This window comes from Myotis davidii, unplaced genomic scaffold (assembly GCF_000327345.1).
Source record: "Myotis davidii unplaced genomic scaffold, ASM32734v1 scaffold1004, whole genome shotgun sequence".
Lineage (NCBI taxonomy): Eukaryota > Metazoa > Chordata > Mammalia > Chiroptera > Vespertilionidae > Myotis > Myotis davidii.
Window position 1 is genome coordinate 33,890 of NW_006295184.1, and position 10,940 is coordinate 44,829.

The window sequence follows — 10,940 nt, forward strand, 5'->3', positions numbered from 1 at the left end:
CAATAAAGAAAGAAATCATATGCTGAAAAAAGAAAGTATTTTGGAAACAAATAGAAAATTCCAAAGCACCTTAAATATAAGTTATTTTTATTTTTTGTTACATCTGCTTTTTAAAAAATACATTTTTATTGATTTCAGAGAGGAAAGGAGGAGAGAGAGTCATTTACCCACTGCTTCCTGCATCCCTTACTGGGAATCCAGCCAGAAACTGGCTCAAATCCAGCTGTGGCCTCCTGGTTCATAGGTTGAGGCTCAACCACTGAGCCACACCTGTAGGGCTTAAATATAACTTTTAGTTGTCACAACTATTATTTCCTCCTCCGGAGAGCTCACTGGGAGGATAAAGATGGGGAGTGAGACAACAGACCTTTCTTGAGACGCAGATGCTCCACTTTCCCTTCCCAGACCAGGGGAGTGCTATCAGAGGAGACTAGGGCTTCGAACTCAACTCCAGTGCTCCCACATACGACTATGTGACACAGAGTCTACAACACAAATGGACAGTCTTCCCAAATCCACACATACACTGCTGCACAGTCACACGCCCACCATCAGACACACAGTAACACCTCAGTCACAAAACTCTCCCTCCCCTCCCCACACAGTGCTGCTGAGTCACAATCCCCACCGGGACTCAGTCACCAAAGAACAGCCACAAAGCTCTCTATACCTATACAAAGAGGAAGACATGGTCACATAGTCACAGTCACACACCCACCACAGGGACACAGCCACAGGTAACCCACACCCGCACATAGTTACAGGCCGTCAAACATTAACAATCATACTGTGTGGACTCAGCCACACCAAAGTTCCTCACCTCCGCACACACAGTATCACATAAAATCACAAACATATCATTGGGACACACAGTCTCAAACATAATTTCACAATTTATCCTCTCAGGCCGTTCTGCCTGAACAAACAATACTCAGTCACTGTCCTTGCCGCTGTACTTTTCACCTGTTTCCCCCGAATCGCATTAGCCACAAGGCCAACCCACTCAGGTAACAGCACAGCTCTGCCCAAACATTCCACCTCCCGGTGGGGAGGAGCGGTGTGTCCCCTGGGAAATGTAGTTCAGCGAAGCCCTCGCGATAAACTAGGTGGCGCCGGGCTTCAGTCAGGCCAAAGAAGGCCCAGACCTGCAGGCTTCTGGCGCTCCTCGCAGGGCCTCGCACTGTGGCTTCGACTTGGGACAGTCAGGTGCGCTAGAACCGAGCTTACCAGGCACACCACCGCCTCTCCCAGAGGTTAATACAGTTAACGCAGTGTTGAGTTCCGAGTCTCCAGCCTCTGAACCTTCTGGGAAATGTAGTCCACAGTCAGAAAAGTCAACTGTTTTCCATCCGATCGTGAGCCCTTGCTTGGCGGAGCCCAGGAGACCTGTGGGAGCCCAAGGATAGCGCAGGCGCAGATTTACCGGCTCGCCATGGCAGTCTTTGTTTGCTGGTGAGTTTGCTTTTCGTTCCTCCAAACGCGAATCTGGCTGTGGCACCTGAGTTTCTGAGCTCAATATCGGGCTGGGAGGCTGTAAGGGAACATTCGCGGTGTCTGCGACGGGACTGGGGAGCCTGAGGGAGAAGAATTGCCACTGTGATATGTAGTGTTCAAAGCTTATCTGGAGAGGTGGGGGTACTAGAGGAAAAGGGAGGACTCGCGGGTGGGTGACCAAAGGTGTAAGAGGGTGTGAGGGGGTTGTAATTACAACCTGTGTGAGACAGTGTGTAGTTCCAAGTTTGTGAGGATGAATGGCATGTGAGTTTTGTGGGGTAATAACCTCTAAACCTCACTTTTCCCATTTCTAAAATAATCGCAAGAATGCATCTTTCTGGAGAATCCGTTTTTCTGAAAGATAAAAAGGCTAAGCAATTGAGCGATAAGTAATTTTTAAAGCAATTTTACATAAAAGCATGCTCATTGTGGTGTAGAAACAAAATCAGCATTAATTTTCTTTTAAGAGGAAAGATTCCCAAAAAACTTCTTACTGGGTGTCTAAATTTTCCTGTAAGTATTGCCTTTTCTTAATTCTTTGGAGTAACTTTGGTGAGTCTGTTTTGAGAATCTCTGGACTAAGGAATAGCTTTAATGGGTCATTTACACTTGTACAGACAGCTCAGAATTAGGAACCAAGTTGTTCTGTGCAGAGAGATCTGTCTTTGGTGCAGAGAGATCAAGTTGTTAACATAAGTAACATTCAAACCTGTGAAGAATTTTTTTGTGAGTTTTTTTGAGCCAAACTGTCAATAGTTGTTGGGAAGCAGAATCTCAATGGATTGAGATAATGCTCCTGAAAATGGCAGTTTTGCACCCTGTTTTATACATTACAATAAAAAGAGATGTAAGTGGGTTACATGAAATCCATTGGTGATGGATTAGGGAGGCAGGAGAAAGCAAAGTGGGGAAACCTCTGGGATTGGATAAAAAGTAAAATGATACACAAACTTATTTTACTTAGGTGGGTGTAGGATAGTTAACACTCTATTAATTCAGTAACAATGATGAGATTTGTGGTCTCCCCAGAGCAGTGTCTGTGCTTTGAGGGGTCTAGAAAAAAGGAAAATTACTTTGACATTCTAAAGAGATCCTATATAATAAAAGGGTAATATGCAAATAGACCGAACAACCAAACAGCCAATCAAAGCATAATATGCTAATAATATGCTAAGGCTGCACTCTCTATGAGGTGCTGACCATCAGGGTGCAAACGGTCAACCAGTCGCTATAATGTGCACCCGGGGGCAGATGCTCCCACCTGCTCCCACCGGTAGGTTAGCTTGCTGCTGGGGTCTGGCCAATCGGGACTGAGCAAGATGGGCTGGACATGCCCTGGAGTCTTCCCCCTGTCCCTCCCAGCCCAATCATGCACTGGTGGGGTCCCTCAGTCTGGCCTGCACCTGCTTGCAATCCGGGACCCATAGGGGGATGCAGGAGAGCCAGTTTTAGCCTGATTCCGCAGGCCATTCCCCTTGGGAGGGCACCAGATGCAGGGCTCATGGCTGGTGAGTGCTGCTGTGGTGGCACGATCCTCTCCCTATCCGGACTGATTGGGCTCGAGCCCATGGCAGGCACAGCGGGACCTGGATGAGTGGGAGCGACAGGTAGGAGCTACAGGCGGTGTTGGACTGCAGGTTTTGGCCTGATCCCTGCAGGCCACCCAGAGGGACCCCACCCATGCACGAATTTGTGCACTGGGCCTCTAGTCTACACTAATAAAAGAGAAATATGGTAATTGGCGTACGACCGCTACCTTTTCATTGGCGAATCAGGGTGATATGCAAATTAACTGCCAACTAAGATGGTGGTTAACTGCCAACAAAGATGGCAGTTAATTTGCAAGCGACGGAGCAAAACCGGCTGGCCCCGGGCAGGAGCAGCGAGCGAAGGCCGGCATGGCAAGCGAAGAGCAAAGATGGGAGCCTGCGCACGGCAAGCTGGAGGCTTAGCTAAGGCTTAGTACTCCCTTGCCTGGGCCTAAAGCGGAGCCCACAATCGCAGGGCCACTGCCGCTGTGGGTCCCCGCTGCCCGGGCCGGACGCCTCGGCCGGAGGCGTTAGGCCCGGGCATGGGTGGAGCCTGCAACCGCGCGGAGCTGGGGTTCCCTTGCCCAGGCCTGACACCTCTGCCGGAGGTTGATGACAATTGCCGGGAAGCAAAATCTCCATGGACCGAGGAAATGCTGTGCAGAATGGCAGTTTGCACCTTATTTTCTACGTTACAATCAATCGGTTACGGGAACTCCATTGGGGATTGATTAGGGAGGCGGGAGAAACTAAGGCAGGAAATGCCTGGGATGGGATAGACGTGGGCTTCTTTTACACAGGTGGGTACAGGGTAGATAGTGGTCAACAGCTAACAAGGTGACAGTAACAGTGGGGGGGATTTGTGGTCTCTGCTCTGGTGAGGTGCCTGGGCTTTGGGGTGGGGGTGGAGGGGTGTTATCCTAGATACAAAAAGACAATAGGCTCAATTAAGGTAATACTGGCCTAGGCATGACTACCCACCATAAACTACTTTTAGTTTAAAAAGTTGAATTTCAGCCGAAACCGGTTTGGCTCAGTGGATAGAGTGTCGGCCTGCGGACTGAAGGGTCCCAGGTTCGATTCCGGTCAAGGGCGTGTACCTGGGTTGTGGGCACATCCTCAGTAGGAGATGTGCAGGAGGTGGCTGATTGATGTTTCTCTCCCATCAATGTTTCTAACTCTCTATCTCTCTCCCTTCCTCTCCGTAAAAAATCAATAAAATATATATTTTTTTTAAAAAAGTTGAATTTCAGACCATCCTTTGTGGTTACTTTAGATCTCTGAGTTTGCAAGGCCACCATGCAGGCCTTCCCTGAGGTAGTCAGGTTAGTGTGTGGCCCCTTTTTTGTCCACAGAGTAAACAGTTAAAGTCTGTTTTGGCATGGCAATCTGACTACTAATTTGACCAGGTTTTCCCCAGACAAATGGCCTTTGTAAACGTACTGAAACAGTTTTCTTCTATCTACAAAGACACTTTCTTCCAGCATTTTATCATGCAACATATTTTTCAACAAAATGAAAAAATAAAGTACAATACAAAAATTCATATACAAAATAATAGCTTTGATATATACAAAAAATAGTCAGTTATAGAAAAGATGGTACTTTATTTACAAAAGCAACAAATTAGATAAAATACCTAGGGATAAATAAGAACTGTTTAAAACCTATATTTAGATTGTTTTTAAATGTTAATGAAGGACCTAAAAGAAGATTTGAGCAAATGGAAATATGTATCATATTTTAGATAGATTTAAAAGTCTGCAATGTATTCTGTTATGTGAAGAAAGCAAGATACACAATCTTTGATGTAATATACTACTTTTTTGAGTAAATGGAGGTAAGAATGTATATTTGTAGTTGCATGAAGAAACTTCGGTGGTTTACACAGAAAATAAAAATAGTTGTTGGGTAGGGAGTTGCAGCATCCAGGGCAAGCAAGGATCAGCATCACATATCTTTGCTTGCCTGTTTTGTATATTTCCCTTTTTAACTGGGGTGGGGGGATCAGATTTCTTTGTTTGCTCTGTTGCTTTCTTTTTCGATTGTTATCATTGCCTCATTCTTGAATGTTTCCTTGACTTGCATGATATTACTTTCATTTTTATAATTCCAGTCAAAACCAAGAAGCAACACCCTCCCTCCAATTGCATTAGTGACTTATGTTTCTATTTGTCCTTTAACTATTAGCATTACTGAGTTTCTGGCTTTGAGCATCTTTTTTTTTTACCTCAAAGAACTCTATGAGCAATAGCATTCCACTTTTGGCTTCAGCTGACAAATGAGTAACAAATGTCCACTCCTATTTGAGGTTTGTCCTAAGCTCCTCATCCATATATCCAACTGCCCAATGGACAGCCCACCTGGAGGTTACACAGGAACTTCAAACTCTTTTATGTCCAAAATGTCATACTGATATTTCTTCCCTCCTACAGTTTGCTTCCATCCATTACCCCTTCTGTATTACCTGTTTCATCAATGCATAGCACTATCCAACCAGATGCTAAGCCTCTTACCTCTGAGTAATGGAAGGGCTTCTGAGTAGGTTTGATCCTTTTATCTGACACAGCCCATTAAAAATTGGAGACCCTGGTCTATTTATCACAATAAATGATAAAAACATGTGTTTGCTAAATCCGTGAATGACCATATAATTGTAGGACATCTACAATATTAACATCCAGAATTGCATAACCTAGGTAAAATATTAAGCTTCTAAAAATTTATGAACTCTGAGCCATGAACAATACCAGAATAACTTCCTTTGTATTTTATTCATATCACTCAAGGTTCGTGACTTCACATTTATGAGAAAAGTGTTGTTATATTCAAAATTATATTCAAAACGTTGACTGTTCAATAAGGAGCAAGGCCATAGTGACACCCACTTAAAAGTACCTGTATGGGTTGTGATTCTGGAGAACGCAGAGATCAGGCTTAGAGTTTCTCTGTTTAAACTAAATTATGAAAATAAGTTACTTTTCTGTATCCCATTTTTGAAAGTGCAGCCTTTAAATTGTATGATGGGTTTGGCCTTAGATGCAAAGTACAAATATTTTATTCCATATGCTCATATGTATGTGTATGCTCTAGCTTCTAAGCTAAAGGGTCATCACCACTTTGTTCTTTTTCATAAACAAGTTTTCTTGTGCATCCCCAGGAGCTACACTTTCCTTATCCTTTAAAACTTGACAGTTCTAAAGACTCAGCCTGAAATCTGGGATGCTGCTTTGATCAACAATAACTTCCAGTTCCTTTTTTGGTCACATAACAGTTATGTGGTGAGTAGTAAATTTCATGGTAGCTTTGTTCTTTGTGGTGGTCCTTTAAGGATCCATCTTTCTTTCTTTTTAAAAATATGCTTTTATTGATTTTTAGAAGGAGAGCAAGGGAGAGGGATAGAGAGAGAGAGAGAAATATTGATGAGAGAGAAACATCGATCAACTGCCTCCTGCATGCCCCTCACTGGGGTTGCAGCCAGCAACTGGGGCATGTGCCCAGACCGGGAATCAATCCGGCGACCTCTTGGTTCATGGGTCGACACTCAACCACTGAGCCACACCAGCCAGGCAGGGGTCCATATTTCTTGCAAGTTGTCTATTTAGTTGTGGTTAAAGCTGGAGCAACAATACATCCTAATTCTAATCAGGTAGAAGAAGGAATTACCACTCTAGAGAAGGGGTCAGTAAACTTTCTATAAAAAGTTAGTAAATATTTTAGACTTTGTAAATCATAGAATCTCTGTTGCAACTACTCAACTCAGGGACTATAGCACAAAAGTAGTTTAGTTGACATTAGAGCATTTTGATCTATATTTTGAAAATATTTTTTAAACCATAAGATAAATTCTGTTGAAAGGACTGTTTTGCCTGGTATTCAGATGATGTTGCCTAGTTCAGTTCAGGACTGTCATTTTATAGTACGAAAAATGCAATTCTGATAAATATGTGTGAAGGATGTTGACATAAATCCTATGAAAATATGAGGGGCTTAATTATGAAGAAGATACAATTTCTGTGTTTTCTTTTGGCTTACTAGGAATTTAGTAGCTTAAGTCCAGTCATGCTTTTGCAAATTTAATGAATTAAAGAATTGGGAATTTTTAACTAAATAGTATTACCATAATTTGTTAAAAATTTAGTAAAATCCACATGCTAAGCAATTTGTGCCGTGGGCTTTACGATTATGGAACATCTTAACAAGTCTCTTTTTTTTCCTTATGTTTATTTTTCTGTTTAGGTTTTTGTCTTTTCTGATTTCAGTTTTTATAGGTTGTATTTGTTAAATTTTCAAATTTATTTGCATAGGGTTGAGCAAAATAATCTCGACTTTATTTTCTTATTATTAAAATAAGAAAATCCTTATTTTCTATCTATGACTATTTCCAAATAGTCATTTTTTATTTTTATAGTTTTGCTTTTATTCCCTTTTAGTTATTCCTAATAATCAACTCACAAATTTATTATTATTTCTATTTTGTTTGTTTATAATACATTAATTTGTTTACTAATGTGTCTGTTTTGATTATTCCTTAACCTAAATGCTTTCTTTATTATTTTATGTCTTTTAAAAATAATGTAAGCACTTAATGCTAAAACTTCAACAAGCATTTTTCAAATGTGATCTGTGGATTTTGATATACAGTTTTTTTATTAATATTTCTGAATATTCTGCAAATATTCTACAAATTTTCTCTTTGACCAAAGAGTTTGTTCAAGCCAGTAAATTTTGAAATTTACAAATGAAAGATTTTTGTTTTCCTATTTTAGGATGTGTTTTTTTAGGTGTTACTTTTTTGTTGTTTTTAGTCAGAGTATTTTTTGTCCCTTTTCTAATTTGTGGAATATTTAAAGTTTTATATTAATATTATGGGCCAATTTTGAGACTTGTTCTTTAAGTATTTGACAAGATGGTTTACTGGTACTATCTATTTTCAAGATACAGAATAAACTGATTACCTGTAAGTTATAAATTAGGATAACTTCTTATTTTCTATTTTTTAATATATCCACATATGTATATATAGGGTGTCCCAAAAAATGAATACACACACTTTGAATAATTATAAAGGCAGTGTTTAAAAATCTGTAGTTAACAAGCTCTCCAGGTATTTTTGAGGCATGATAAAGTTTAACACTTATATAGCAAAACCTATGTAAACTTTATACAGAGTGTCCCCCCAAAAATGTAAACATACTTTTACAGTTGATAGCTCAATTTTGAAAATGAAATGTATTTTAATAAACCCTGCCTTTATAATTATTTGAAGTGTGTGTATACATTTTTTTGGATACCCTATATATGCAATTCTTTGCATCTTTGCCTTGTGCAGTGTTCCATCTATCAAAGTTCTGTCCACTATTTATCTTGAGCTTCATTTTTATTAAAATGTCTCTCATTGCTCTAAGCCAGCGGTTCTCAACCTATGGGTCACGACCTCTTTGGGGGTCGAATGACCCTTTCACAGGGGTCGCGTAAGACCATCGGAAAACACATATATAATTACATATTGTTTTTGTGATTAACCACTATGCTTTAATTATGTTCAATTTGTAACAATGAAATTGGGGGTCACCACAACATGAGGAACTGTATTAAAGGGTCGCTGCATTAGGAAGGTTGAGAACCACTGCTCTAAGCCTTCCAAAATCTGTATTTCCATCCCATGTTGTAGTTTACAAGCAACTTGGATTCTAAGTAAATACTTTCTTATTTCTATTTTTCACTTTGATGCCTAAGACATACATTAAAGCTCATTGGCAGAAAAGCTAGTATTTTATCTTTCTAGCCTGCAGTCTTCAGAACAAACAAGATAATTATTAAATAATTTATAATTGTTATAGAGCTTCAGTGGAAATATTTATTTTTCAGATTTATTGAGGTAAACTTACATAAAATAAAAGTCACCCTCTTTAAGTATATTATATGATAAATTTTAATAATTGTATTCAGTTCGCTCTTCATATCTGGGTTCTACATCCAAAGATCCAACCAACCTTGGATCAGAAATATTTGGTAAAAAATATATTGTTGCGTATGTGTACTATGCATACCTCACAGAGTGCATAGTACACGTTTATTGTGCTTTGCTTTATTGCACTTTGTACATAATGCAACTTATACAAATTAAAGGTTTGTGGCAACTCTGCATTGAGCAAATCTATCATAATCGTTTTCCCAACAGGCTCATATAATAGTTAGCATTTTTTAGCAATAAGGTATTTTTAAATTATGTACATTTTGTTTACAAAAATGCTTTAGTACACCTAATAGACTACAATTTTCAACCGGTGTGCCGTAAGAGGCACACTAGTATGCCACAAGAATTTTTAAAAGATGCTATACCAGACTCTTTAGTTAGGGGCACTTATGTCTTAAATATAACAGTCAACACAACACTAGCCATCTGGTGTGAATGAATCAAAATTATACTTATTTTTTTTTAGTCAAATATATTATACTGGAGGCCTGGCGTATGAATTCGTGCACAGGTGGGGTCCCTCTGGGTGGCCTGCAGGGATCGGGCCGAAACCTGCCGTCCAACGTCGCCTACAGCTCCTACCTGCCGCACCTGCTCATCCCGGCCCCACTGTGCCTGCCACGGGCTCGCGCCCAATCAGTCCCGATTGGGAGAGGCTCACACTGCTACAGCAGCGCTCACCAGTCATGAGCCCTGCATCTGGCGCCCTCCCAAGGGGAGTAGCCTGCGGGATTAGGCTGAAACCGGCTTTCTGACATCCCCAAGGGGTCCCGGATTGCAAGAGGGTGCAGGCCAGGCTGAGGCACCCCACTGGTGCACAATTGGGCTGGGGAGGGACCACGGGAGGGCTCCAGGGTATGTCCGGCACATTTCGCTCAGTCCCGATCAGCCAGACCCCAGCAGCAAGCGAACCTACTGGTCAGAGCATCTACCCAGTGGTCAGTGCACATCATAGCGACTGGTTGACAGGTCAACTGTCTGCCTCCTGGTGGTCAGTGCACATCATAGTGAGCGGTTGAGCAGTCTTAGCATATCATTAACATATTATACTTTGATTGGTTGTTCAGTTCTGCCGTTTGGTCTATTTGCATATTACCCTTTTATTATATAGGATATGCAAAATATTTTTTGGTGTGCTGCAGAATTTTCATAATTAGTTTATGTGTGTCATGAGATGAAAAAGTTTGAAAATCACTGGACTACAGTATAGTGTAAACATAACTTTTACATGCACTGTGAAACAACTTGTGTGCCTAGCTTTATTTTGATATTTACTTGATTGCGGTGGTCTGGAACTGAACCTGCAATATGTTTGAAGTATGTATATAGTTAGGTTTATAATGGTTGTATCCCTATGAACATGTACAGACTTTTTTTCTTGTCATTATTTCCTAAACAATTCAGTGTAGCAACTATTTACATAGCATTTACATTGTATTAGGTATTATAATAATCTAGAGACAATTTAAAGTATATTGGAGGATATGCATATGTTATATGCAAATACTATGCCATTTTAAGGAACTTGAGCTTTTTTTTTTTTTTTTTTTTTTTTTTTAAAAAAGTTTTTTTTAAAACCTGGCACAGGAAAGCAGTGACATTCTACATGAGCCAAAATAGCCAGTCTTTCTCTGCAAATACAGTAGGAGCAATTTAATTCCATGAAGAATAAACTAATTCAACAAACTTTCATTAATTATGTGTCAACTTCCAGCATATGCTGGAAATAAAATACAAGGTGTCCCAAAATGTATACACACACTTTGAATAATTATAAAGGCAGCATTCATTCCACCTCCTGCCCCTGATCTGATTCCTGTCTCTGCCCCTTACCTGTTCCCTGGACATTGGGGTCTCACAATAAGTGCTTTCTTTGTGTCAGCTCTCAAGTTGATCTGTTTTTATCTGAAATAGCATTTTTGCTTTGAGAAAGGGGG